Consider the following 26797-nt stretch of genomic DNA (forward strand, 5'->3'; position numbering starts at 1 on the left):
GCTTCCTAGATGGCAGGCCCCCAAGGGCCTCCTCCTCACCCATCAGCGCGGGGCAGAAGGCAGCCTGGCATTTGTCCCTGCCACGCTGGAGACCTCCGGGGCCCCTCAAGGGAACCCGACAGGGTTATCAGGATCTGCTGTTTGGGGGTGGGGGCTATAACTCCCAGTGCCCCTGCTTTCGATTTATCAAGCTTGTCTGCACGCCCGCACCACCCCCCAACCCTCGCCCCCGTGGCCCGCCAGCCGCTTACTCGAAAGGTTAATCCCCTCGCCCTGTGTCTGCTCCTGCGTCCCCTCCCCCATCCTCCCAGCTCTTTACGCTCCAGTTAATTAAATGGGGCTGCCTATTGTCAGAAGACGAAGTTGGGTATTTATTACACCTTGGTGCTCCCGAATGTCAAAGGTGCACAGAGTTTGGAGAAATACTGGCAGGGAGTGAGCCTGAGCGTATGTCTGCAGGGTCTGGGGCTGGTGGGCGGGCGGCCACCACCTTGGGTGACCAGAGTTCTGTCGGATTCTGCCGCAGCTCCGCACTGCCTGACCACCCCCCAGCCCCCCCACTCCCCTCCCCCACCGCCACCAGGCGTCTGACGGCATGTGTTTTCCTGGGGGGAGGTAAGTTATCCAGCGCCAGCATCCTGGTCCCGAGATGATTCCACTGGAAGGAGAGTGCCGTGAAAATACACACGTGTCCACCCTGGATCTCTCCTGGTGGGGGGGACACCTGGGCACAGCCCAGGAGAGGGGGGCGGCCGCCCCTCCCCTGCCTTTCTAACGCCTTCCGCTTGGACTCTGCCAGTTTGTTTCCCTGTTGTTCTTGCTTGGGCAATGCAAAACCAACGTGGCTAATTGTGATTTTTTTTTTTAATGGGGAGTGAGAATATGGATGTGTTCATTTTATAGAGTCTTTCCCCCTTAATAATCATGCTTTAAAGATGTTTGACATCTGTAACTAACAGCTGGCATCCTGGTATAGAGGAGTGTCCTTTTATTTGGAAGCAGGTTGAACTGTCATTAATAGTATAATTGGGTGATTATCACTATATAGCAGAAAACTGCTTAATTGCAGAGACTGCTTTCCTAGGATCCTGGTCTTTTGTGGCTCTACTTGTTTTAGCTGTTTGAATTTTCATGATATTTTGGCATTTGGTGTGTTGCGTCGTTGTGTGCGTGTGTTTCTTTCTGTTTCCTAATGTGTCTGACAGCTGTCTTCAGGAGCATTTGGTCCCAGGGAATCTTCTGGTGTTAAGGCAGCGATGGGGGAGCATTACCTGGAAGAGTTTAAGAAACCTGGGGCCCTGTTTAACCCTCTCAGCGCCAGGCAGGTGTCCTTCGGGAGTAGGCACAGGAACCCTGGTCCCCTTTGACGTGTCTGACGTCACTGCTGATAATGGTACAACATTGGACGTTTAACCCCAGAGCTCAGGTTGTCTGTTAAGAGACCCCCTTTTACAATGCAATTTATTTTTATGGCGCATCCTTAATATCCAGTGTTACCAAACGCTTTTGAGTCGTGTGGATTCCGGGGAGAAAAGCACATATAAAGGGCCTTGGTCTCAGAGGCAGCTGGAATTTGAAACTCAGTCGGTCTACAGAATCCAGGAGGAGAGTTTATCTTTCTAAAAAGAACTTGGAAAGAAATTGAGTCCAGAGGCGAGCTTTTCTTTTCAGAGCCAGCAGAACCCAGGTCCTGCCTCCTCTCCTCATTCCTAGGCTCAGGTGGCCCAGTGATGGGGGAGCTGGGTGTGCAGAGTCCCCAGCTGGCCTGTGAGCGCGAGCAGCTTCCTTCTGCAAACCTCCCCAGACTCCCAGCACCTACTTCTAGTGGGGATGTTCCACTCCCAGCAGGCAGTCCCTGCAGACCCTTCCTTTCTAGAAACTCCATCCTCCCAGAGTGGGGGCGTGTTGTGGGTGTTCTGGCCCCTTTCCTTCCTGAGAGGTTGTCCTGGGGTTGCAGCTCAGGCCCCCGGCTTGCCTTGGCCAGGCCAGGTGTGCTTTTGGAGCCCCACGCTTGGCCACTGCAAACCCCGAGGGACATGAGCAGACCTCCCCCGCCTCCCCGGTTGTCACTGGGCCACCCTGGCAGCCCCCACCCGCTTTGGGTGATGCTGCAGGGCTTGTAAGAGCAGGCTGGTCCCTCCCTGACTGCAGGCCCCATCCTCACATCTCAGACAGGAAGCTGAGGTCCTGAAAGTGGGGTGACCTGCCCCCACCGTCATCCAGGAGCTCAGTGAGGGCCCTGACGGGTGCCTCGGAACACAGCGGGGGTGGAGTGAGGGACGGAGGCTCTGGGGTGCCGACCCTTCAGAGACGCGAGCTGTGCACCCAAGGCACGGTTCTCTTCTGTCCTGAGCACGCTGCCCTGCGCAGGGTGGTGAAGAGAGGGATTCAGGGCACGCGCTCCTGCCCCCAGCCTGTCTCTGTCTCGGCCAGTCCTCTGCCCACCCCTGAATCATCCCCATCTCATAGAGGAGGCTGTGCCCATGGCCCAGAGGTTCAGGTCGCCCACCCCAGGAGACACACTTTCAGAAGCAAAGCCCACCTTTACCCGGGAGTTTCCGGGAGAAGCGGGGGGGGGCCTCGCACAGCCCCCTGGGCCTCCAGTGCTTTGTCATTCTCAGCCAAGCCTGCCACAGCTGGCCCACTCTGCACAGCAGGCACCTCGACCGCGCCGCGGAGGGACCGCAGGCTGTGTGACCGCAGGCAGGGCCCTGCCCCTCTCTGGGCCTCTTGCTGAACTGTCAGCCACCTGGTGCCAGGAGGCTGCTGGCCTTTGTTCTCAGGAGCCAGCGAGCCTGGAGGCTGGTGAAAGGCCCTGAGATCCTTAAGATAAGTGCGGGCTCCTCCCAGCCCATCTTGCCGGCACCCAGCAGGTGGATTGGCTCTGCAGGGGCCTCTCCCCAGAGGCCAGAGCGGCCCCACACCCAGGAGGGTGGAGACTGGGCAGCTGCTCCTGCTCGGCTGCCCCCTAATCGGTTTTTTCCCCTGAACACTGTTGATCACACTGAGAGCATGGCCGCCAAGCCTCAGTGTAGATTGTGTGTTGGGGGAAGAATCCACTCGGGGTCACCTGGGCTCCCAGATGATAGGCACAGGTGACCCGGCTGCTGGTGCCCATTTTACAGATGGGGCAACTGAGGCCCTGAGAGCTCCGTCCCACTGCCCCCCTCCACCCGTGTGCCAGTCCATCTTGTTTGTGTTCTCTCTGCAGCTCTGCACAGTGGGTTTGTGGTAGCTGTTGCTGTTTTTGTTTGCGGAGGGAACCAGGGGCTTCCGGGGGTGACAGACCTGTGCAAAGGTCCTGTGGCCAAGAAGGGGGTGGGAGGATTCAGACCCAGGCTGAGCCGGCACTTTAAATCAGAGCAGGTGGCTCCCTGCTCAGAACCTACTTAGAGTGAAAGCCAGCGATCTTCTCATCACTGCTGTGCCCCAGCCCCACCGCCCGTGGTCCCACCCCTGGGCTTTTGCACAAGCCAACCATCTCCCACCCTGCTTGTGCACTTGACACACAGGAAGTGCACTATTTGTGTATTTTCTCATCTGTCTTCCCCACAGGACTGCAGGCGCTGCCAGAACCGGGAGAGGTCTGATTTGTCTTGTTCACAGTCGCGTCCTGGCGCTAACGCAGTGCCTGGCACACAGTAGGTGCTCAGTGATGTCTGTTTAGAGAAGGAAATGGCAACCCACTCCAGTATTCCTGCCTGAAGAAGTCCATGGACAAAGGAGCCTGGCAGGCTACAGTCCATGGAGTCTCAAAAGAGTTGAACATGGCTGAGCGACTATCACTCAATGTCTGTTAGACACTCCGCCTCACTGCAGGTCACAGCCAGGATGTGGCTTGAGATGTGTGGTTCTCTCTGCCCTAAGCAGAGCAGGCTGGGTGTGAGAAAGAGGGGTCCCAGCCTGGACCCCTCAGCCTCCTGGACCGGGGAAACCCGGAGAGGCTTCGGGGGTGGGGCTGAAGGGACCAGGAGGACTGTCCCTAGGGGTGGGGCTTAGAGAGCCAGAAGGCCCATCCCTGGACTGGGCTTCTGCAGAATGGGGTTTCTGCAAAGTCTAACCCACCCGCTTCTTTTGAAATTCTGGCCGAGGCTAGCCTGGTGGGGGTCGGGGGGGCTCAGGCAGAGACACAGCAGTGCTTTGTATCCTTGGAATCCTTCTGAAGCCAACTTGTTGGGGAGGGTGCTTTGTATTGTAAATTTCCACAGAGTAATTATGTCTTAATGTATGATAATCCGGCCTGGCCCTGTTGCCAGGCAGCCTGTGTCAGCTGTACGCCTGGGCCGGCTGTGGGCAGGACAGCTGGGGTCAAAGCGATATGTCCTGGAGGTCTGGGGACAGCAGGGTCTGCCTGGGTCGTGCTGCGTTGCTCCTGAGGGGCCTGGGGCTAGGGGATTTCCCCAGACCTGAGCGTGGGAGACCTGCTAAGGGCTGGTTTCCTGGGGTGGCCTCCCGTCCCCCACCTGGGAGCAGAGTTCCCCACAGAGCTCCATCTCAGGAAGTCACAGAGCTGCCAAGTCTTAGATCAGAAGCAGCCCTGAAAGATCATCTGTGCTTGACTTAAATACCTCCACGGACGGGGAGCTCATCCCATGCAGTCAGCAAACATGTATTGAGCATTGACTGTAAGCTGGGCACTGAGGGTCCGGGACTGAAATTCCACCTGAAAAAGCAGACGGAGATTCCTGACTTCCTGGAATACTACTACTTCCTCCCCAACAGTAGTTGAGGAGGTAGGCAACAGACAGAATCAATAAGATGTGGGACAGATGGAGTTACAGAGAAAAGATACAGCAGGAAAAGGGGAAGGCCGGTGCAGGATGGTGGGGCTTTCCATAAGACAGCCAGGGCAAGGAGGCTGGGAGGCCTCGGGTGAGAGATGTGATGAGGGTGAGGGAGGCAGCCCCGTAGAGCCGGGTGTGTGAAGGGAGCGGCAAGTGCAAAGGCCCTGTGGCTGGAACCTGGGTCAACTCCTGGACCAAACTGCCAGGTGCCCCAGCTCCAGCGTTGATTCTGTAGATGTGTATTGAGCTCCTGCAAATCGTGCGGAAAGCAAAGAGGAGCAAGAGGCAGCTTTGGTTGCAGATACTCTGGTCCTGCCATGGAAAAATGTATGAGGAGGGAGAGAAGTAGATGAGCTGAGAGAGAGAGAGTGAGGGCAAGCAATACATGCAGAACCTTTGGAGGGACCCATCCTGGAGATGCAAGAAGGAGCTGGGAGCAGGTGGTGAGCCTTGGAAGCCAGGCAGCGGCTGAGCCACAGGGAACGAGGGCAGGGCTGGTGTCTCTCTGAGCTGCTGTTGAACTTGAGTCCTCCTGGCCGTTTGTCCTCTGTGGGGGCCCAGGAGAGCCTTGTCTGCACCCCTCTGCCCTCTGGCGGGGATCTGTTAGCTCCATGTAACACGCCCCACCCCACCCCCATCCCCCGCAACTCAGAGACTCAAGTGCTCTGCTGTCCACACAGCCAGCAGTGTGGCTGACGCATGTCAGGGGTTTGCTGTATGGACTGAATATTTGTGTCCCCCTCCCCCCACCAAATTCATATGTTGAAGACCTGCCCCTCAGTGTGGCTGTATTTGGAGATGGGACCTCTAAGAAAGCAATTCAGAGTAAATGAGGTCATGATGGTGGGGCCCTAACCCCATAGGATTAGTGTCCTTATAAGCATCCAGGGAGAAGGCAGTGGTCTGTCCCCCAAGGGGAGAGCCCTGCCAGCGCTCCTGGCCTCCAGAATTGTGAGCAAATAAGTACTTGTGGAAGCCCCCAGGTCCACGGCATTTTGTTACAGCAGTCCACGCTAACCAAGACGGTCACTAAAGCCCCAGATACAGTACCTGAGCATCATCTCCTTGTCCCGCCCGGTAGTGTGGGATCACTGGCTGGTGATCTCCACTCAAGGCCAGGCCCAGGGCCTGACCCAGAGAAGGGTTTTAATTAGGACCTGCTGAAACGCCTCTGGCCTGGTTTGGGAAGGGGCTCACCTCCTCCCCTCCTGCCTCCCTCTCTCCTTCTGCATTGGGAGCTGGAGTAGGCGGCAGAGGGAGGCTCCCCGAAAGGCAAAGATGAAGCCCCTTTGATCCCACCCCGTCACCCCAGAACTGGGAATCAGGCAGGTGGCAGTGTGGGCACTGGACAGGGACACGGGGGGCAGACTTCTGAGGTCCTGGCGTTGATGGCAGGTTGCTGAGCCCCTGGATGGTCAGCAGGTGACCATCTGGTGACGGATGCTGCAGAACAGACCCCAGCACCACCTCCACAGGCCTGGGCCAGGGCCACGCGTGCCGGCGTCCCGGGCGCCCGCTGAGCCTGCAGACTGGGGAGCCCCCAGGATCCCTGCTGAGCCTGAACGGGACAGTCACAGCCCGAGGAGGCTGGCATAAACTTGGGGGCATGCCTCTTGGGCTCAGGGTTTGGGGGAGCTGGGGAGGGCGGGCCTGGTAGGCCTCTCCTGTTTGTGTATCACGGCTGTGGGAAGGGTCACAGGCAGGGATGCAGGTGAACCTGGCCCTCTGGGGTCCTTACCCCCTGACTCCATAGAAGTGCTTGTGTGCACAGGTGCATGGAGGGAGACAGGGACCGGCAGGGCCAGGAAACTTGGCCCCCTTGGGGACCAAGCCCTGCTTGACCTCCTGGCACAAAACGGTGAGAGTCTTGACAGCCCCTCCCCCGCAGCTGCCGGGAACTTTCCACACCTGGTAAATCCCGACGACCTCTGCCTTCATTCAGGGAGCCCTTCCCACAAGCGGTGGGAGTGGAATCCTGTCCCTCCAGTGTAATTCATAGGCTGAGGTTCCCAGTTCCCAGCCCTGCCTGGCTGAGTCCGAATTTCTTGGAGTTTAAAAAAAAATACAGGCTCCCCCTCCTGACCCATCCTCCCAGGCCCTCTACCACCCAGCACATCCAGTTCCGGGGACCTGAGGTGGACCCTGGGTTCGGGAGGGGGCTGCATTTTTCAAAGCCCCCCCTCCCCTCCAGCTGGATGGATCAGTCCTGTCTAGGATGCAGATGCTATCAGCGGGCAGGGGGTGCTCTGCTCAGAATCTCTAAACCAGCAGCAGGCAGCCTCCTCCTTGGTTTGTGGACAGTTGCGTGTTGGCGGGGAAATCAGGAGGGAAGCGGGGCGGGGGGGTCAGACACACAGCCGCTTCTGCACCAGCCTTGGTGTCATCACACTTAGAACTCCGAACCTGGCAGACTTAAGGGGATGCACTTAGCACTCCGAACGGGGCTCTGCAAACATCACCCCTCCTCCCCCGGAGGTGTCAGCACCCCCGGATTAACGTGTCCCGGCAAGAAGGGAGCATGCCAGGACTCCATGTGACCTTGGATCTTCGGCGCCTTCGGGGTGTGGAACTCTGCAGTGGAGTTGGCCGGGGTTCAGAGGGGCCGGAAGCCCCGTGTGTTGGGCTGCAGCGAATGCCAAGTTCGAGGAAGGAGATGGCCTTCTTTGGGCCTCTTTGGGGGCCGGCCAGGGCCCGGTCACTTGCTGCTGCTGCTGCTAAGTCACTTCAGTTCTGTCTGCCGGTCACTTGGGAGAGGGCAAAGCTCCCCTGGCCAGAGATCAACTAGGGCAACACCCTCAGAGAGGGGAGGGGTCCTTCCTGGCTTGCTTCTGCCACCCGGGTCCCCCAGGAGCACAGTCCCCCCAGGTGCTGAGCGCAGGCCTCCCTCCTGCTCCATAAACGGAGGGAGTTGATAAATGGAGCTTCTGTGCTCCATGGTTGAGTGCATCAGGTGGGGATGGGCTGTCCCAGGCCACCCCCCTCCCCCCCCACCACCCAGCCTCTTAATGCCTTTTTACTCCCAGAGTCTGTCTGCAGAGCCTGCGGTTGGTCTGCCGCCTTGTCATTTAGCTGTTCCAAGCCACCGATCGGGAGGCAGCACAAACTGTGGCATTTGCTGAGCGTAAAAATTCAATTAATTCCAGAAGGCAGATTAAATATAAGTGAGTTTTAATAATTTGCTGTAAAGTCGGAGGATTACTGCGGGCACGAGGAGGAAACCACACTTATGTGCGTGAACAGGTTGGCACCGATGTGGGGATGCCAGCCGGGGACAATTCCCGGAGCCCCTCACACCTCCCAGCGGGGCGTGCCCTCGCTGCCCAGTGGCCACCTCACCCAGGGTGGTGTCACAGGGTCCCCAGCTGGAACTCTGCATGGCAGCTGGCACGACCGGCCCAGTCGTCCAGCACCTCAGTCCCATAGCGGGCCAGCAGGTAGCTGAGGAGATGTGCCGTCCTTCTCAGCCAGAGTCTGCTTCCAGGGTGCCGGGGTGGGGGGCGCCTGTGACCTGCGGTTCTGCCAGCAGCCCCTGTTCCCTCGAGGGTCCTGGAGAGCCCGAGGCCACCAGTTCTGGGCCTGGGTTGCTTTTGTTGTCCTAACTTTTTTAGGAAGAATGAAGAACTCAAGAGCAAGAAAGGGGCTCAGGTTCCAAGGCTGTCGGTCCCCCACCCCACACACATGTCCACACACGTCCACACATCTCCCATCCTGCATGTGGTCAGCACGCACGCAGTCACATGTGCGCTCACGCACACCCTTACATGCACACCTGCTTCCGCACATGCATGTGCACGTGCAGTGACACACACATGTGCCTGCGCACACACAGACACACACAGGGTCCCGTCCCAGAAAGCCATTAAGTTAGTCACCTTCCAGATGCCTCTGGGAGACAGCATGCTTTTCAGATCTGCCTTTTGTCTCTGCCCATCTCCAGCACACGCGCACACACACACACACACGCGCGCACAAACACACACACACACGCACACGCACACGCACGCACACTGAAAAAATAACCCCCCCCAGCCTCCTCTGAGATGTGCCACCAGAAATGAGGCCTGACCCAGAGAAGGCAGTTGGTGGAGGGGGCCGTCTGGAGGTCTGGAGCCGGCCTTGCTGGCTGCCCTGCCCCAGGGGAGGGAGCCAGGAGGAAGGAGGCCGGCAGCTTTTATGTAAAGACAGTGATGGTCCAGTGAGTACAAAATGCTGTTTCAAAGCCAGCGTTCATCACTACCACTTCCCACTGTGATCTCCATAGATTTCTTTGTCTCCTTCAATTGGCCCTAATTATGGAACTGGAGGCTGCCTGATCAGTTTCATTCTTGTCATGAAATTCTGAGGGCACACACGGGGACAGGGACACAGGCCCGCCAGCTGCACGCCCGCAGACTGGCCTTGGGTCTTTGTGTGCGTGCCTGCGTGTGCCTCTGTGCGTGTGTGCGCATGCACGCGTGCCTAGAGGCCTGCTCTCTTCCCCTCTGCCCATTCCCCCAAACGCGCCTGGCTGGTTGTGGGCGCCTCTTTGGGGCAGGAGGGAGTTCCCAGCGGACCTCCCAGCTGAGAACTGGCTAGCCGGGATGTGCATATGGTAAGCAGGCTGGGGTGCTGGCTGCCACGAGATGAACACCTGCAAAGATGAAAGCCACAGCCAAGCGTGGCATACCCTGCCTTCCCTCCACGCTCCCTCTAATGCCCTAATTATGCCGTGTTTGTTTCAGTAATTTACACTCTCCGGGTACTGATCCATCAATAATGAATGTATTACCTGTCTCTGGGTAAGGTTTGGGAGATCCAGGATGCTGCTTTGAAAATGTCTGCAAAGCAGGAGGCTCAGGGAGGCAGAGTGGCCCCCCCTTCCCCGGCAGACTTTCCCTTTCCGAACGCTCGTTTTTTTCTCAGATGGCATCGTATTTGGCAGAAGCTGTCTGAGGCTGGTACTTGGTACAGCTTTTCCGTTCCCCTTCCGTTTTATGCCTTTTTAATATTTAAAGCCATCATTGGGCTGAGCGATAAAATTCTTTCAAATCAAATTTTATCCTCCAGTCTTGTGCTCCGGCTTCCCTTTGGCTGGAAAAGTTGTGTGTGTTGGGGGGTGTGGATGTGGGCAGGGCGCTGGCCGAGCCAGGGTTGGCCGAGGGGACAGTCTGTTTGAACAAAGTGTATGCCAACGTGGGGGCTGCTGAGGGCCCTGCCTCCCCACCCACACCCGCCCAATCCACTCCCTCCCCCTGACTTCTGTGTGCCAGGCATCCAGTACCCTTGTGGAAGTAAATATTGGGGTCCAGGTGACCCGAGCTGTCACAGTGACAGACCCACCCAAGATGGGCCGGGGAGGCACTCCAGGGCCAGACCCTGCTGTGTGGGCTGGAGCCTGCCTCTTCTTCACTGATGCGGAGGAAAAGTTGCCAGGGCATCTTCTGAAAGGTGGTGTGGAAAGACATGATGAACTGTGAGTGGTTCAAGAGGAGAGCTAGCCACCCCCACCTGCTCCCGTCTCTGCGGCCGGGAGGGCAGGGTGATCAGATGTGCTTGGCCCCGGGGCCCTGCCTGCCAAGCCCCGTTTACTGCCGGCACACTGGTGGCCCTGCTCTACCCTGGTCCCCAGGGGCCACAGAGACCAGAGGCCCGTCCAGAACGCTGCTCGCGCCGCCCTGCCACTGAAAGGACCCCATCCGTCCACCTGGGGCTTCCCTGCTCTCCCTCCCCCTAGTAGTGGCCCTCCTATGTGGCAGCCACAGTGGCATTTTTAGGACACCCAGGAATGGAGCCCGGAGCTGGGGGAGCCGTGCCAGGAGACGCCAGCTGGGACGCCAGGGACAGCAAGATTCCCGCGTGGCCGCAGTTTCTCCAGGCTCCTGCTGGCCCCTTGTTGGTTTGGGGATGGGGAGAGTTTCCAGCCCTGCCCCAGCTCAGGTCTAGCACCCTTCCGTGCCCTCGCTGTCTGGCGTCAGGAGATGTCCATCCACCCGGTTCTGATGCTGTCCAAACGGCCTTGGGCACATCCCCTCTGCTCTCTGGGCCTGTTTCCTCGTGTGTAAAGCTGACTGCAAAGACACTAGCAGTCGTCTTTCCTTAATCTTTCCGAGCCAGGCACTGAGCCAGGTCCCAGGGCCACAGCTCTTCTTGCTCGAGGTATGGCGTGGTGAGGAGCATGGCCTCAGGGCTGGCCCACCTGGGTGCACTTCCTAGCTCTGCTACTTCCTTGCTTAGCTGTGTGACCTTAGGCAGGTTAATTAACTTCTCTGTGCCTCAGTTCCCTTGCTTATAAAATGAGGGTAATAGAAGAACCTACTTCGTGGTGGGAGGCAGGGATTTGCAAGAATTCAGTCTAAAGCACCTAGAAAGATTACTACTATTTGGATGTTATTATGATCAGTTATTACCAATAATACGGTTTCTATCTCTTACCCATGAGGGAAGACAGAAATGACTCCCACTGTACAGATGAGGAGGCTGAGGCTAATCCAAGTGGTCATTCGTTTCAAGTCAGCTGTCCGAGGGCTGCCCCAGCAAAAGTGCCATTAAGTACAGACTGGCTTCAGCAAGAGACGCGTCTCAGCTCCAGGAGCTGGAAGTCTGCACTGACGCTGGCTCTTGGCAGGGTTGGTCCCTCTGAGGCTTTGGGGACAGGGTCCGTTCCAGGCCTCTTCCCTTGGCCTGGAGGCAGCTGTCTTCCCTCTCCATGGGTCTGCGACTGACTTGTCCCTTTTCATAGGGACGCCAGTCATCGGATTAGGGGCCCACCCCACTCCTGCATGGCTTCCCCTCAAGTAGTGAATGACTGACCCTGCACTGACCCTGTTCCCAGATGAGGTCGTATTCTGAGGTCCAGGGGTTGCAACTTCAACGTATGAATTTACAGGCCCAGAGGTCTTCCAGCTGCAAAACACAAGGGTGCCCTGACCTTCCTGGGGTAGAGGAGCCCCATGCCCCCATCCCACCTGGCTTCTCTCCTCCCGCTCCTCTCTCTGGTCCTGCCCCACTGTGGACTGTCCACTAGCTGGCCCTGGGGCGTGGGGATGGCTCCCTGCCCTCTGGGCGCCTGGCCACCCCAGCCAACCCACTGTCAGGCTGCAGGCCAAGACTCATAGACGCTGCACCGGTGTGCCCGCTATTGTGCCCTGTGGCCTCGTGTAGGGAGAGCATCCCCTCCCCCCACCTCTGGGGCTGGCGCACACACAGCTGGCCACCCCTGGGTGCAGGGGGGCCGCTTTCTCCCTCTGCTGCAAAGACCCCGTGAGCTCCTGCCCCCTCTCTGCCATGCACACGAGTCATCTGTGCCCCCAAGTCCCACTGCAGCCCCCGAGACCCCCAGCCCCACATCACTCCTCCTGCCTGGTGGGAGCTCCATGTAGAATGCACAGTAGCTAACTTTTTAATTTTAAGTAATTCCAGGAAGCAGCAAGGGAGAAATAAGTGCCCACAGCTGCCAGGGGTCTGATATAGCTGGGTTTTATTGAACTGCCTCAGTTCAGTGTGTGGATTGGTTAAAGTCTGTCTTTCTTGTTGGGCTCACGTTACCCTTCTGAGGCATGGAAGTGGGGGGTACCTCCATGGCTTGCAGCCTGGAAAAACAGAAATGGAGAGGGCCCTTGGCCCAGGCGAGCTGAGAGACCGGGTTGCCGGCTGCTGGCCACAGCCTGGATTCCCTGGTGAGAGGATGAAGCCCCCACCCCCGGGGGCATCTGGAGGGCCCGGCTGCAGAAAATGAAAAAAAATAAATAAAAAAGAGCAGGCGGGAGAAATAAAGGGGGAAAATGGCGATGTGGAGCCCCAATTGCTAGCAGATGGTGCTGGTATTAGGAAAATGAAAATACATGCAGTAAATTTGCTATTTGCCAGTGTTAATTTCTTATCCCAAGGTAAAACCTTCCCCCTGGCCCAGCCATGCCATCTGCATGTTCATAAAACACATTACAGCAGAATTGATCGAGCGGCAGTGTGCATGTGGGGCTCCGGGTGGTCGGGTTCCAAGGCGGGAGGGCGGGGGACGAGGACGCACCTGCCGGGATCCAAGGGACGAGCTGGCGTGCTTCCCACCTTCAGCCCAGGTACATCCAGGGACACACCCAGTGCAGTAGGACTTCTTGGGTCAGGCCCCTTGTAGGTTTTCCTCTGTCGCAGAACAGAGGCCCAGGGAGGGGGTGGTTTCAGGACCCCAGGGAGGTCTCCACATGAGAACTGACTCCTGCCCAACTCGTCCCCAGGCAGCCAGTACCAGCAGGGCTGCTGAGTCCATCTCCCCACGCCCACCCCACCCCATGCCTTCCTGAGGTCCCCCTTGGTCCCCTCCCCCAGACCTTCTCATACTGGGGCCAGTAGAGAGTTACTGGTTTGGGTTTGCAGGACAGGGAGCCTTGGCCCCTGCTTCAGCCTCTGGCCTAGCTAGACCGGTTGTGAAACAGTTTAATTTCATCCCTGTACATGTTCCCCTCTCACCTGTCACCTCCGCAAAGGTCACCAGGCCCTCTCCAGGGAAAGCCGGCCCCTTCTCTCTCCATCCAGCCCTTTGCAGTTGCCCGAAGGTCAGCTGCTGAGGCCACCCCTTTGGTGGCAGGGTCATGTCCACACCAGCTTCAATTCACCTGTTTGCCTCCCACTGGGTTCCCGCAGGAGGTCAGAGCCTGCCCTGGGCAGGATGCACCCACTCAGGGCAGTTCTGGGGAGAAAGGACCCCCTTCCACCTACTTCCCACAATGTAGTGTCCCCTATAGGTCAATGGGCCTTCAGTCCTGCTGTGCTGAGGGTGGGCCTCTGAGCCCCTGGGGGCCCCTGGACTGGAGGGGACCATGCACAGGATCAGTGTCTGACCAGTGGCCCCACCTCCCTCCTGCCGCCTGCCTTGGGGGCCAGTGGCCCAGCCTGGGCCGGGCTGTCTGCTAATTACCAGTGTGGGAATGGCTTTATGGTCCTCCGGGGCCCAGAGAGAGCCCCCCACATCTGGTCAATTAATGCTGAATCTGTAATTCGGATGACATACAACCCCAGCCAGCTCTCCAAATGAGGCGATTAAAAGGCTCTTCTCCTCCTTCGCTGGAGAACAAGCAAAACCGGGACCTTCTTTATTTCCCGGGATTGATGGGCCCTGCCCGTGACCTTTGGTAGGACAAGAAGTATTATCAGGCATACTTCTGTATTTCCCGACTTTGCAGGCTGCATAAATCTCCTATCAACCCAGGCAGGCGGCAGAATCCGCCGCCGCTGCCGTTTATTAATATACGGAGGAGCACTTCCCCGGAGGAAGGCAGGCCTTTGTCAGGAGGGGGCAGGGGCTGCGGGCGGGACGCCAGGGGCCGCCCCTCGCCCCGGCGCGCCGGGAGGGCTCGGTTGTCCTGACCTCCAGGCCCCACTCGCCCCCTACTCCCACCCCCGTGCCCCTAGTCTCCAGACCCGAGCTAAGAGAGCGTTTTGCAACAGATTTCTCATCTCGGTTTGGGAGTGTGTTGGCGCCTGCCCTGAGGTCTCGAGACCCCAGACGTGCCGGGGTGGCGTCTGGGTCAGGTGGGGCCCTGTTTCTTAGTGACAGGGGTTGGGAGGCATGTCCACCCCCACTGAACGGAGGCCAGCTTGTGAGGCTGCGTTGGGCGACATAGGAGAGGGCTGCGATCCAGGGCAGCGGGAGGGCGGGGCCTGGACGCTTGGTGGGCGGGTCCTGGGCCCGGGTGGGCGGGTCCTGGGCCCGGGTGGGCGGGTCCTGCGTAACGTGTGGGGCCGGGGCCTGAGCTTTTCTGGAAGAACTCGAGAGGAAACTTGGCCAGGACCTGGCATTTGAGTTTCCCGCGTCTCTGGACGCGGCTGTGTCCCTGCTATTTGCTTACTGATTGTCCAAGGTTAACATTTATGAAACATCAGAGGTGAGTGTATGAGTGTGTGTGCACAACAGTGCGTGTGTGTGCGTGTGTGTGTGAGGGTGTGTGTGCCTGAGTGTGGGGGTGCAGAACACCGACGTAGGACCCCGCCGTCCCTTTGCACTCAGGCCTGGCTCACACCCTGGCCGCAGCTGCCGGCTCTGTGGGCCTTGTTTTCCAACCAGTGAAGTGGGGACACTCCTGTCCCCCAGGGATACTGCACGCAGCTGGGCAGAGAGGACTTAGGCCCGCGTTCTTGGGGGCCAGGGCAGGCTCACAGAACTGACCCAGGGGTGGCAAGTGGTCAGGTACCCTTCTCGGGACAATGAGGGGGCTTCAGCCAGACCTGTGGAGTAGGCCCTTCACCCAGGCATTTAAGGTCGGGCCAGGTCACACTCTGTATCTTGGGGGCCACCTGAAGCCCAGCTGGAGAAGGGGCCCCGGCCACCTTCTTCCTTCTGCCCAGCTGCCGGGGCGCCAGACACCTCCTTAGCCTCACCTCTGCCTGCTCTTCCAGTGTATAAAGACATAGTAGGGTCACAGAGGATGGGATGGTTCGATGGCATCACTGACTTGGTGGACACGAATTTAAGCAAGCTCCAGGAGACGGTGATGGACAGGGAAGCCTGGCGTGCTGTAGTCCATGGTGTTGGAAACAGCTGGACACGACTGAGTGAACAACAGGCCCCCTATGTTCTGGCACAACTGGGGTCATCCTAGCTGTCTTCCAAGAGAAGGCCCCTTGCTCCCACCGGACCCCAGGAGAGCAGCTCACCCCACAGTGCAGGGTCCTCACTGGGCGGCCTCCGGCTTAATCCAGGGCTCCTGGAGATGTCCTTGGAATTGGATTGTTAGCCAGTTTCCCTGAACTCACTCTCCCCACTCCGCCCCCCAACCCCACCCAACACAACACACAAAGGAACCCAGGGCCCTAACTCAGGCCAGATGGCTGTTCAAAGATGTACCAAGGGTAGGGGTCCCCAGGGTGTGCCCACTCTCCATAGAGAATTGACAGCCGTCCCTCCTCCTGTGGCCTTGCTGGGCCGGGGTCCTGGGGAATGTCCCCTGGACGTCGGCAGTGGTGGGAAGGGTCTCCCCAGCGGGCACTGATACGGGCCCGGGGCTGGTGGACCCAGCGCTCGGGGGCTGTCGGCCCGGCCTGCAGACAGCACCGGGATTCCAGCTGCTCTTTCATCTTCCACACCAGCACCCTCGTCCTTCTCGAGGGAGGCCTTGCACTCGCTTTTCCTTCTGCGAGTGAACAGTTAGGCATGGCTCTGGGTGCTGGGGGTTCATCCGTGAACAAAACATAAAAATCCCGCCTGTCCCTACCTTACTCTGGAGCAGCACTGTCGCTGCAGTGTTTCAGGATGATGGAAGGTTCTAGAGGTGCGATGCCAGGATTGGGAACCACCAGTCACGGATGGCTATCGAGGATTAGTGAGACTGAGAAACTGAAGCTTTTATTTGATTTTAATTAGTTTCAATTTAAGTGGCACCTTGGCCAGTGATGACCCTGGAGAAGGTTCAGTTCTAGTAGAAAGAGCACCCTTGGTAGGAACTGGTTTTCTACGTGGTTTTCCTTTTCTGCCCCTCTTCCTGTGTCTCAGGGCCCTTCACAGTGTGCCTGAGGAAGGAGGGTTTGGTCCACCCCCCATCTTGTACTACAGGGGTGGGAGGGGAGGAGCATTTCCGGCCTTAGCCCCCCTCCTCCACTTAATCACAGCTGTTGCTAAAATGTCACTGCACCGGATCGCAGGTCCTTGAGAATGGAGACCTGCTCTTGCTGGTTTTTATGTTTAACTCCAGCCTCAAGGGCTTCCCTGGTGGCTCAGACGGTAAAGAATCTGCCTGCAATGCAGGAGACCTGGGTTTGATCCCTGGGTCAGGAAGATCCCTGGGAGTAGGAAATGGCTATGCACTCCAGTGTCCTTGCTGAGAAAACCCCACAGACAGAGAAAACTGATTGGCCACAGTCCGTGGCTACAGTTCATGGGGTCACAAAAAGTCGGACATGACTGAGCAAACACTTCTAGCCTCAAACCTGGCTTTTCAGGGGCTGCTCAAATATCTGTTGAATGAATCAATGCATGAGAATCCCAGCTCTGCCACTTGCCAGCTATGTGACCTTAGGCGAGTTACTTACCCTCTCTGTGCCTCATTTGATGGGAATATCGGTAGCACCACCTCGCCGGTGTGTTGTGAGGCTGATGGGGTAAGACCCCCAAGGCTTCTGGAGCAGGACCTGGGACTGGTGCTCTGGGCATTTCTGCTTCTGTTAGTAACAGAACAAACTAGTGGCGATTCCTGGGCATCCCCACGGGCCGCCGCTCTCTCCGGGCCTCTTCCTCTGCTCCGCCGTCTCGAGGGAGATCTGGATCACATTAGGGTGTTGGTGCCACCAACTTTTAGAGGGGCAAGGAAAGGCAGTGTCATCGCCTCTAGTCCGTTTGGACACTGAGCCAGAGACAGGTGAGCTGTCAGGGGCCACACAGCTGCTTGGTCAGTCACAGGCCTGGGGCTGATCCTGGGTGTCCCGAGACGGCTAGCGGCTCCCTGTCCGGGCTCACCTACCTGAACAGATCTGTCCTCGTCGGCCGAGAGTTGCTCCCGTGGGCAGCCCCCCCTGCCCCCTCCAGCAGGGAAACTGCCCTGGCAGGCTGGGGGCTCAGTACCTATCTGGAGGCTGCCCAGGGCCAGCCCCATCCACACCGGCCCTGCAGGCCACCGGGGCAAAGAGTCCCATTAAGCCTCAGTTTCTTAATCTGTACACTGGGCCCCTGGTGCCGTGTCTCCAAGGTGGTGATGAAGAGCAAACAGAATAATTTACTGCAATGCGCTGAGTCTGGGGCGACCTTGGGAAGCCACCCACGTCCCATCCGAGAGGCCAGGTCTCCTCTCCTCCCCTCCCCTTCCCTGGCTTGGGGGCTCACCGCCCTGCAGCGTGGTTGCCTATGGCCCTGTTCTTGGAGCCTCAGTTTGCCCTGTCCAGTCTGGCTTCCAGGTCTCCCTGGGTTCCCCCCTCCCCCAGGCACATGTTCTCTGCAGCTCCTGTCATGCCGGCTGGCTTGATGTCCCCCCTCCCAGGGGCCTGATGTCACCCCCAGGGCAGCCCAGAGGCCTAGGGGGAGGTGCCGTTCCCACAGCTGATCCTCTCTGCCATGCTCCCTCATCCCCTCTCCCTCCATTCTCTCTCCTTCCTGACCCCCAGCCCGGCCCCTTAGCCTCCCCTCCCCCCAGAATCCCCCCTCCGCTCCCCCACTACCCCCGGGGGGCTGCCCTGTGCCAGCTTCTGCCTGTGTGAATGTCTAATCTCCAATTTTATTCGCCGGGCTCCAGCCTATTTGCATAATCCACATAGTCACCCTGGTTTTAATTGCCCACAACTCTGCAGAAAGATCGTGTGGTTAAGTGGTAAATCATAATTAGATAAATAATTGGTTTGGCCACAGCAAGCTGCTTTTGTTACACCTGCCATCTGCTGGACCCGTTTTTTCTTCTGGCCAGAACAATGCGGTTCTGATGACAGAGCATGCTGCTTCTCTTGTGTGGGGGGTGGGGGGGTTGAGCTGGGGGTGGGGGGCCGGGGCGGGAGGGGGCCCGAATGGAGGGGCTCGGAAACCAGGCCTGGAACATTGCCCGGTTGCTGGGGTCCGCGCCTGGCCTGCGTCTCCCTCTCCAAGCGGGCACCACCGCACAGTCGCCATTCATTACCGGCTTGGTTAATGCATCGAGTGGCAAATTTGACTTCTTTGCAGAAAAGGGAGGGAGGAGAGGAGCTCGGGGGAAGGAGGGGCCCGCGGGGGCCGCCCCAGGCCTGGCCTGCCTGTGGTTTGTCCAGTGGCCCTGATGGCCAGGGCTGGGGGCCCGCTGTGGAGGGCTGGGGCCACATCCTGAGGGGGTGCTGGTGGCAGGTGGGCAGAGGTTAGAACCCGAGGATGTCCCTGCCCACCGCGGTCAGCTGCTCCATCTGCTCTTCCAAGTTCCAGGCCCCATCTGTGAGCCCAGGAGTCTCCGGGGGAACTGGCAATCCTGGGCCGGCGGGGTCTCTGGCCGGGGGCCTTCTGCAGGGCTGGCCGGCCTTTATGTTTCTCTCTCACTAGCCTCTGTCCCCTAGCCCACCAGGAGATGCTTCACATTTTCCTGCTTTCACGAGCGCTCATGCAGTCTTCCAGCAAACGCACAGCAGGCTTCTCCCTGCGTGATGTGCGTCCGCTTTAGGCGTTGGTCCCTGTGAGTTAGGCCTTCCCTGAGACTTGAGGAAGGTCTGGGACCTTTCAGAGCTGGTCGGATGGAGCTTTGTCTGTGGGCTGGGGATCAGAACCATCTGTGCCCAGGGATGTCAAAGGACATGAAGGGGATAAAATCCGTCAGGCGACACCCGCACCAGCTAGAGGCTCAGGATCTGTGGGCGCTGGGGTCCGTGACTGCCGATTACGACCGCCAATTGAGGGCCAGCTCTGATGGAAGAGGGACCCAGTGTGGTGGGCAGCATCCAGGGAAGACAGGTCTTTGGAAAGGAAGCCCAGGTGATACGGGAAGGAGAGGAGAGGCGGGAGCCCCCCCCCAGACCTGGACATCCCTGCCTGCAGGGCGTCTGTGTTTCTGCTCAGGCCCCTGCGGCCCTGCGCCAGACAGCACTGTCCCCGGAGGCCTTTCCCTGGGCTCGCAGGCTGTTCTGTTGACTTCCTGTGTCTAGTCTTCAGGCGTTCACATCTACAGAAACCCAGGAAGCCTTCCATCTCAGTGGGAGCTCGGCTTCTCCTTTTCAACCTGACAAAAGGCAGCCTGAGAACACCAGGCCCCTTTCTAGATGGAGACCTAACGGGAGGGAGGAGCCCCCTCCGGCTGAGGACCTCTGGGGCAGATTGCTGGCTTAGTGGCGTCTTGGTCTTATTGACCAGAAAATACTTGTATCTTCCTGAAAACCCTCTGAGGTCTGTTGGGAAAATTCTGGACATGATCCATGTGGCTGGGACTTCGGAAGGCAGACATTTTCTGTGTTTTTCCATCTATCTGTCCACCCATCCAGTATCCATTTTCCACCTTCTCCCACTTTTTCCTTTCTTCCTTCCTTCCATCCATCCATCCATCCATCCACTCAGCCGTCCAGTCATCCATCCATCTATCCACCATCCATTATCCATCCACCATCCACCCATCCATTCACCCATCCATTTATGATGCCTATCCTTGATCCAGAGGCCAAAGGCGGGCCTCTTCCTCCTCACTGCTGTCACGCCGCACCTCCCAGGAAGGGTGCCTCTGCTCTTCTGACACCACTGTGATGGTCCACCCGCCTGGTGCACGTTTGCTGCAGACCCCTGTCACTAACTCAAGAAATGAGGCCGCAGAGCAATTCCCCAGGGAGGAGTACTTTCAGGCTCCTGTGATGTTTCTAGACCACAGCTTTCCAGGAGACCTTCCCCTGGGGGTGGGGGTGTGCAGCTGGGGTCTGGACTCACCTCAGCTGTGAGCTCTAGATTCTCCCCAAATCACATACTCTGCTGAGGTTTGTCCATGAGCCCACGTGCACCTCTCAGACCGAATACCTAAACTTTTGACTTCAAAAATGTGATTGTTTTTATAGCCTACATCTGTGCTTCCCTGATAGCTTAGTTGGTAAAGAGTCCATCTGCAGAGCAGGAGACCCTGGTTTGATTCCTGGGTTGGGGAGATCCCCTGGAGAAGAGATAGGCTACCCACTCCAGTATTCTTGGGCTTCCCTGGTGGCTCAGCCGGTAAAGAATCCGCCTGCAGTGCGGGAGACCTGGGTTCGATTTCTGGGTCGGGAAGATGCCCTGGAGAAGGGAAAGGCTACCCACTCCAGTATTCTGGCCTGGAGGATTCCATGCACTGTATGGTCCATAGGGTCGCAAAGAGTCGGACATGACTGAGCGACTTTCACTTTGTGTATTTTCCAGTATGGTAGCCACTGGTCACGTTTGGCTGTTTAAAGTTCATTTTTAATTAGTAAATTTTAGGTTAATTAAAAGTAAGCGAAATTAAAGATTTAGTACTTTGGTTGTAATGGGCACGTTTCGAGTGCTCGGTGGCCACATGTGGATGGGCCAGCTCTGTGGGACAGCCCAGATGCAGAACACTTCCACCGTGATAGATGGCTCTACTGTGGCTCTGTTGTGAGCGGTGACTAGGGCAGAGTCTTAAATAACCAAAAAACGGGCCATCCTCAGCCATTACCGGTCTCGGGTTAGATTTTCCTGGGTTCTCTCAGTAGGGGAGGACTGTTGAGAGGTTGCACAGCCCTATCCTGAGAGCTGCACAGGAAATCAGATGGGAGTTTCATCTTGTCTGTGGTGCTGTGTGACTTGGATTCGATCACTTAACTTCTCTGGGCTATAGGGGTCAGACTTGGGGACCTTTGGAAGAAGGGGTGTCCTTCTGTCTTTCAGAATGATAGACAGGAAGGGGAGACATGGGCCAAAACAGATGTGTAGTGTTCCCCAGGCCTGAAGACACCACAGTTGTTCATAACATAAAACATAAAGATGGCTGTGTCCCTCAGACCTGACTAGACAGTTTCGGGGCAAAACAGTGTGCCAGGAGAGATGCTTTGCTTTCTCTCTCGGTCATCCTCCTCCTGGCCTGTGTCCCATCTCCTGTTTCTTCACATCTCACCTCTCAGAGGGGAGGCTCTTTGTAGCAGGGCCCTGCCTCCCGGGTCCTGTGTGCTGCGCCAGGTCTGGGCCGGTCACTCCCACTGTCCCCGCCCTGCCTCTTGTCCCCTCTCCTGTGTGAACCATCGCCCCGACCATCAGGCTGTCGGCCTGGGCCGCCCTTGGGAGTGGGGGTGAACCTGTGTCACCACCCCCCAGCAGGCATCAGCTTTCACAGGGGCACCCCTGCCCCCAGCGGGGTCTGGCCTTCTGTGTCCCACCTCCAAACCACACAAGTTAGAAGCCCACTTTGCTCCTTCAGGAACTGCAGTATAATTCACAGCATGCTTAAGAAAGCAGCAGTGCTGCTAAGGGCTGAGCAGGGACGCCTAATCCTGCTTACCTTCACCTGGAGCTGCTCGTTCAGCCTTCGTGGTGAGCCTGGCCTCAGGCCAGGGGAGTGTGCCCCCCACCCTCCAGCTCTGGGCAGCCTGGCAGAGGAGAGGCTCCCAACCAGCCCCCCTATGCGGGTTGCTCCCCCAGTAGCTGAGCGCTGGGGAGGGGTGGCATGGCTGGTCCGCGTGAGCTTGAAGGGAGCTCCCTTCTCCCAAAAGTTCTGTCTAAATGGGCTCGGCGGTGCCAGCCCACCTCGTGTGCCTGTCCATACCTCACCAGACATGCCCAGAGTGGGCCCTGCAGCCTCCAATCAAAGCCGGGGGGATGCTTGGGGTAACGGGCAGTGGGTGGCCCCGAAACCGCAGTTGCCCGTGGGCCCCTCCCCATGCCTTGCTTCCTCTGACTCCCCCTAATTATTTCTCCTGGATGTTGTGAATTAAATCTTCTGGCAACCACAGGAGACGTCTCTGGGTGAGGCCCCGCTCACATCTCCATGCGCCAATAGAAGTTGTTAAATGAATAATGTTGACTTACGCTGGGGACCCAATTCTCTATGAATATAATTCCCCTTCGGGTTCCGGGGAGCTTCCTGCAGAAACCGTAAAAATAATAAACACGTCTCCATATCAGAGGTTGGTAATGCTGCTTCGAATCCTTCTGGGGGAGAGAGATGCGGGGAAGAGATAAATTAAAATTAATTTTTTAAAAGAGCATAACGCCACAAATCAGATGACAGAGGAAGCCAGGGTAATGGGATGGTTCTCAAAGGGGGAGCCCAGGGGCACCCCTGAGGGAGGAGGGAGGGGCCACCTGTTGAAAATGGAGATTCCTGGGCTCACCCCCGCCCCCCCCCGCCCCCCCGCTTCCAAATTAGCATGCAGGTGATGGGCAGTGGGGGAGTGACACAGGCCCGATCGTTGTGGAAAGTGAAGTTTGGAGATCGTAGGGTAGTGGGGTTGGTCTGTAGACTTGGCTTCCTGTTCGGGTCTGACCAGCTGTGACCCACCCTCTTGCATTTCACCTCTCTGGCCAGCTTCACGGCTGTGGAATTGCCAGGAGCAGGCAGAGGCGGCTGGAGGCGCTGGGAGGACCACTTAGGCCGGCGCCTCCTCCTAAGAGCCTGGCCAGCCCTGCATCACCCGGGAGTGTCACCTGTGAGCCAGGTGGGCCTGTCGCCCTGGCCCCGGGGGAAGCGTGGCCGCCCTCCCCGCTGAGATGGAGGCCTGGCCCATGAGGGCAGGTGCCCCTCGGAGCATCCGAGGCCGTGACCATGCGCAGCTCCCCGCGCAGAGGGCTTCCAGGTGTTGCGTAAGCAGTCCTCCACGGCTCCTCCGCCAGCCGGCTGGAGAGACACGGGGTCACCTCGAGACACCATGGCGTCCAGCGGGCCCGCTTCTCACGCGCCGCCTGGGCGCTCACAGAGCAGGTCAGGCAGCGAGGGGACTTTCCCAAGGTCATGAAGCAATTTGCCGGCTGAGCCAGGAATAGAAGTCCTGAGCTGGGCTGTGCTAACCCCGGGCTCAAATTGCTAGCCAGGCAGGTCTGCATGCGGAGCTGGGTGCTTGTGGTGCGGGGGGGCGGGGTGCAGGGTAGGGAGCCGCCAGGAGCCCTATATGTGGGCCAAGGGGAGGGGCTGGGAGCTGTCCTCCCCACTTGACGGCGATGGGGAGGGCCAGAGCTCTCTGAGTCCCTGTCATCCCCAGGAGAGGAGCTGGTTCTGCAGTGGGAGCAGGGCTTGGTGAGCATGCAGGTGGGAAGGTGCTGGTGGAGGCCTCCCTGCCTGCCTCTTCTCAGGTCACCTGGGAGCCTTCCGCAACAGCAGAAAACCCCAGTGTCTGTTCCCCTGGTGCCTCTCTGCAGAAGACTCCAGCCGCTGTTAGGGGGAAGGACTGGCCTGTCTTCACAGATTGTAGGATCCCACAAGGGCTGATAGGGAAACTCACCCTCGTCTGCTCTAGAAAGGCACTCAGCTTTCTAGAACCAGAGGACGGATGTATATTCCGGGAGGTTCCTGCGTCCTGTTTTTGGCTGAGTTTATTTTGGGGGCAAGAAGGATGCACACAGCATTTGTTGCTGATGAGGGCTTGTGTCCTGGAAGGGGCTTCTCACGTTCATTTAGATGAATTCAGCAAACGGCTATTTAAGGGCTTGTGAAGGTCCAGAAATAAGGACGGCTGTTTCCTCTCCACCATCGACTTGGTAAGCCTGGGGCGCAATGTAAGGAATTCAAAAGTAACCCCCTGCCCCGGGAGTGGGACCGTCAGCTTCCCTTAATGGAGGTTAGAGACACATCCCTTAAGGCTACCTGGAGGAGGTGGAATTTAAACCAGGGCCTGAGCAAAGAGGTAGGTGGCAAACAAAGGAGCTTTGTGAGGGGCCGGGGAGGGGGCCGCCAGCACAGGTAGAGCCTGGGGAAGGTGAGGAAAGGAGAGGGCTCTTAATCTAAATTACCCTGCCTTTGAGGAGAGGTAGCAGGAACGTGTGTTGGGGACCTGTCTAGACACTTCTAGGAAGGCCTGTGTGTAAGGGGGGAGACCTGAGCTGGCCGGCACCCACGTTTGCAGGGCGAGACCGGAGAGATGGGAGGTGAGGTCCTGAGGGGCAGAGGTGGTGACTTAGGAGGGGAGAGGAGCCCAGGGAGGTGGGGGCAGGAGCATGGGAGGGGGGCAGCCCTGCCAGGAGGGCCCAGGAGGAGACAGTGGACCCAGAGGCTCTGGGCGTCACCTTGCAGTCGACATCACGGTGGGACTGGGGTTGCAGAGAGTCAGGGGCCAGGCAGCTGGGTGGGCGGAGCAGCCTTCGTGGGGATGGGGGTTCAGAGCAGGGAGGAGGTGTTTCAGGGTGGGGGCTTCACAGCTGAGGCTGAAGAGCCCGAGGGAGGGAAAGCAAAGGCCCTTCTTGGAGCAAACAGGTGGAAAGTGAGAAGGACACCCTGGGTAGCTCATCCCCTCCCCGACCTTCCACACGGGGCCTTGCAGATGCCCGGGGACCTTACCAGCAGCCACCACCACCAGAACTTCCCGTGGTGAAACGGCACTCCTTTGAACAAGGTCCTTTCGCCTTGGTTATTTCCATTTGTAAGACCAGGTTATAAAAACGTACATGCAACAAGAGTTGAGCAAGTGGGTCCTCTCTGCCTCCGTGAGCCGGCAGAGAGACGGGGACCTGGCCTTAACCGCTTGTCCCTGGGGGCCCAGGCCTGGCCGTGGGGGCAGAGGCCGGGTGAGGGCCAGTCCTCTGCCCACGGCAAACTTGTGCAGTTGGCGAGTGATAAAGGCACGTGGGATTTGATTGTCCTGGTGATGGTTTGCAGCTTCGACAGGCAGTAGATAATGAATCCAGAAATTTGTCAGGAGCACTGCCATCCTGAAAAAGGAGTGAGGGGAGGTGGGTAGCAGAGGAGGGGCGAAGAGGACTGGGTTCAAACCCAGGCCTTAGTCTCCTGTTGCAAGAAGCAAGCCTGACGCATAGTAGGCACTCAACAAATGTTCACTCCCAGAACCTTGGCTGCCATCTGCGGAGCAGGGCCCATGGTGCGGGGGGGAGGTGAGGTGGGGAAGTAGAGGCCCCAGGAAGGGGGGTGGGAGCCCACTGCATACGTGTGTGCAAATCCGCAGGCCTATACAGATGTTGGTTTTCCAGAGTGGTTTTGCGTGAAAGAAATTTGAAGTCTTTAAATGAACAAGGAAAATTGGGGATGAAAACCCTGCCCCCAAATAAGCTTCTGAGGATTGCTTCAAGTTGATGTCAGCAGTGACCCCACGGCTTGGCAGCCTGGGTTCTAGAGCACAGCCTTCTCCCGGTGCTCAGTGGGGTCCCATGGCTTCGCCCAGGACCTCAGGGTGACTCAGTACCCCAGGGCTCGCCTGGGCCGGTGGTCGGGCGTCCAGAGGCCCTGTCCTCTAAGCTGACAGAGCAGAAAGAGAGGAAAGCCCCTTGCCTGCAGAGAACAGCTGGTTAATCTTTACAGAGGAGGGTAGTTCCTGAGAAACTGATGTGGGAACCACCCAGATGTCTGTGTCCGCCCGGACCTTCTGGCCTTCCCCCAGGCAGCCAGGCTGACCTCAGGCTAAGGTCAGGGTTCTGGGAACACAGGTTCCCCTATCACCTTGACCTTCAATGTGCCTGCCCTCACCCCCTCCCTGTCCGCTAGCCTGCCCAGGTCACTGCTGGCTGCCCTCCAGCCCAGTGGCCAGGTGACCAGGGACAGGTGTGTGCCTGTCAGTGTGCTGACCTCCAGCTGCTCATGGTGGCCAGGCCTACCCTCCCTGAGGCTGGAGAACTGTTGATGAGGACAAAAAACATGGCTGAACCCCCCCACCTCGAGGGCCCAGCAGTCCCGCCTGCAAAGACAGAGCTGTGTCCCGGGGGGGGGGGGGTGGTGTTTGTGTGTGTGTCTGTGTGTCTGTGTGTGTGTGCGCCACGCGTGGACAACCTCCCTGGAGACAGGAATCGCTGGAACCTGATGGATTTCCCTCATCATACCTAAGAGTCACGAACAGTGTGAAGAGGGTTTCCAGGGGGTGCTCATCCTCAGGGGTGTCCACGTGGGGGGTTTTCTGGAAGCTGTGGGCCCCCAGCATCAGTTTGAGGCGGGGCTTCAGATCAGAACTTCTTTTAAAATATTGAGATAAAAATCATCCATGTGAAATCAACCTTTTTAAAGAGAACAGTGCATCAGCATTTAGTCCATCTGCAAAGTTTTGTGACCACCACGTCTGTCTTGACACCAGACAGCCCTTTCACCCCTGGAGGAAACCCTGTGCCTGTCAGTACCCACTCCCCTCTCCCCCACCCCGCCTTCGGCAGCCACTCAGCTGCTCCGTCCCCGTGGACCGACCTGTCCTGGACTCTGCTCCGGAGGGAAGCATGCCGATGGGCCCCTGTGTCTGGTTGCTTTCACTCTGCATACGGTTTGCAAGGGTCATTTGTGCGGTCACGTGGCCAGTGCTTGCTTCCTTTTCACGGCTGTATAATACTCCACTGTGTGAACAGACTACAGGCTTTTTAAATCCCTTGTCCATCAGTGGACATTCAGGTTGTTGCCATTTTCTGGCCATTAGGGATATGCTGCCACAAACATTCACTTCCAAGGTTTTGTGTGGACATATGTTTTGTAACTGTGTTCATCCAGGTCAGAGTGAATATC

General features: G+C 57.9%; 1 protein-coding gene across 7 annotated transcripts in view; it reads left to right on the forward strand.

The window, feature by feature from the left end:
* Positions 1 to 26797, forward strand: part of GSE1 (Gse1 coiled-coil protein) — a 393370-nt gene that overhangs the window by 311307 nt on the left and 55266 nt on the right. The gene's annotated exons all lie outside the window — the stretch shown is intronic.

Source organism: Ovis aries, chromosome 14, assembly GCF_016772045.2.
Source record: "Ovis aries strain OAR_USU_Benz2616 breed Rambouillet chromosome 14, ARS-UI_Ramb_v3.0, whole genome shotgun sequence".
In the NCBI taxonomy this organism is placed as follows: Eukaryota; Metazoa; Chordata; class Mammalia; order Artiodactyla; family Bovidae; genus Ovis; species Ovis aries.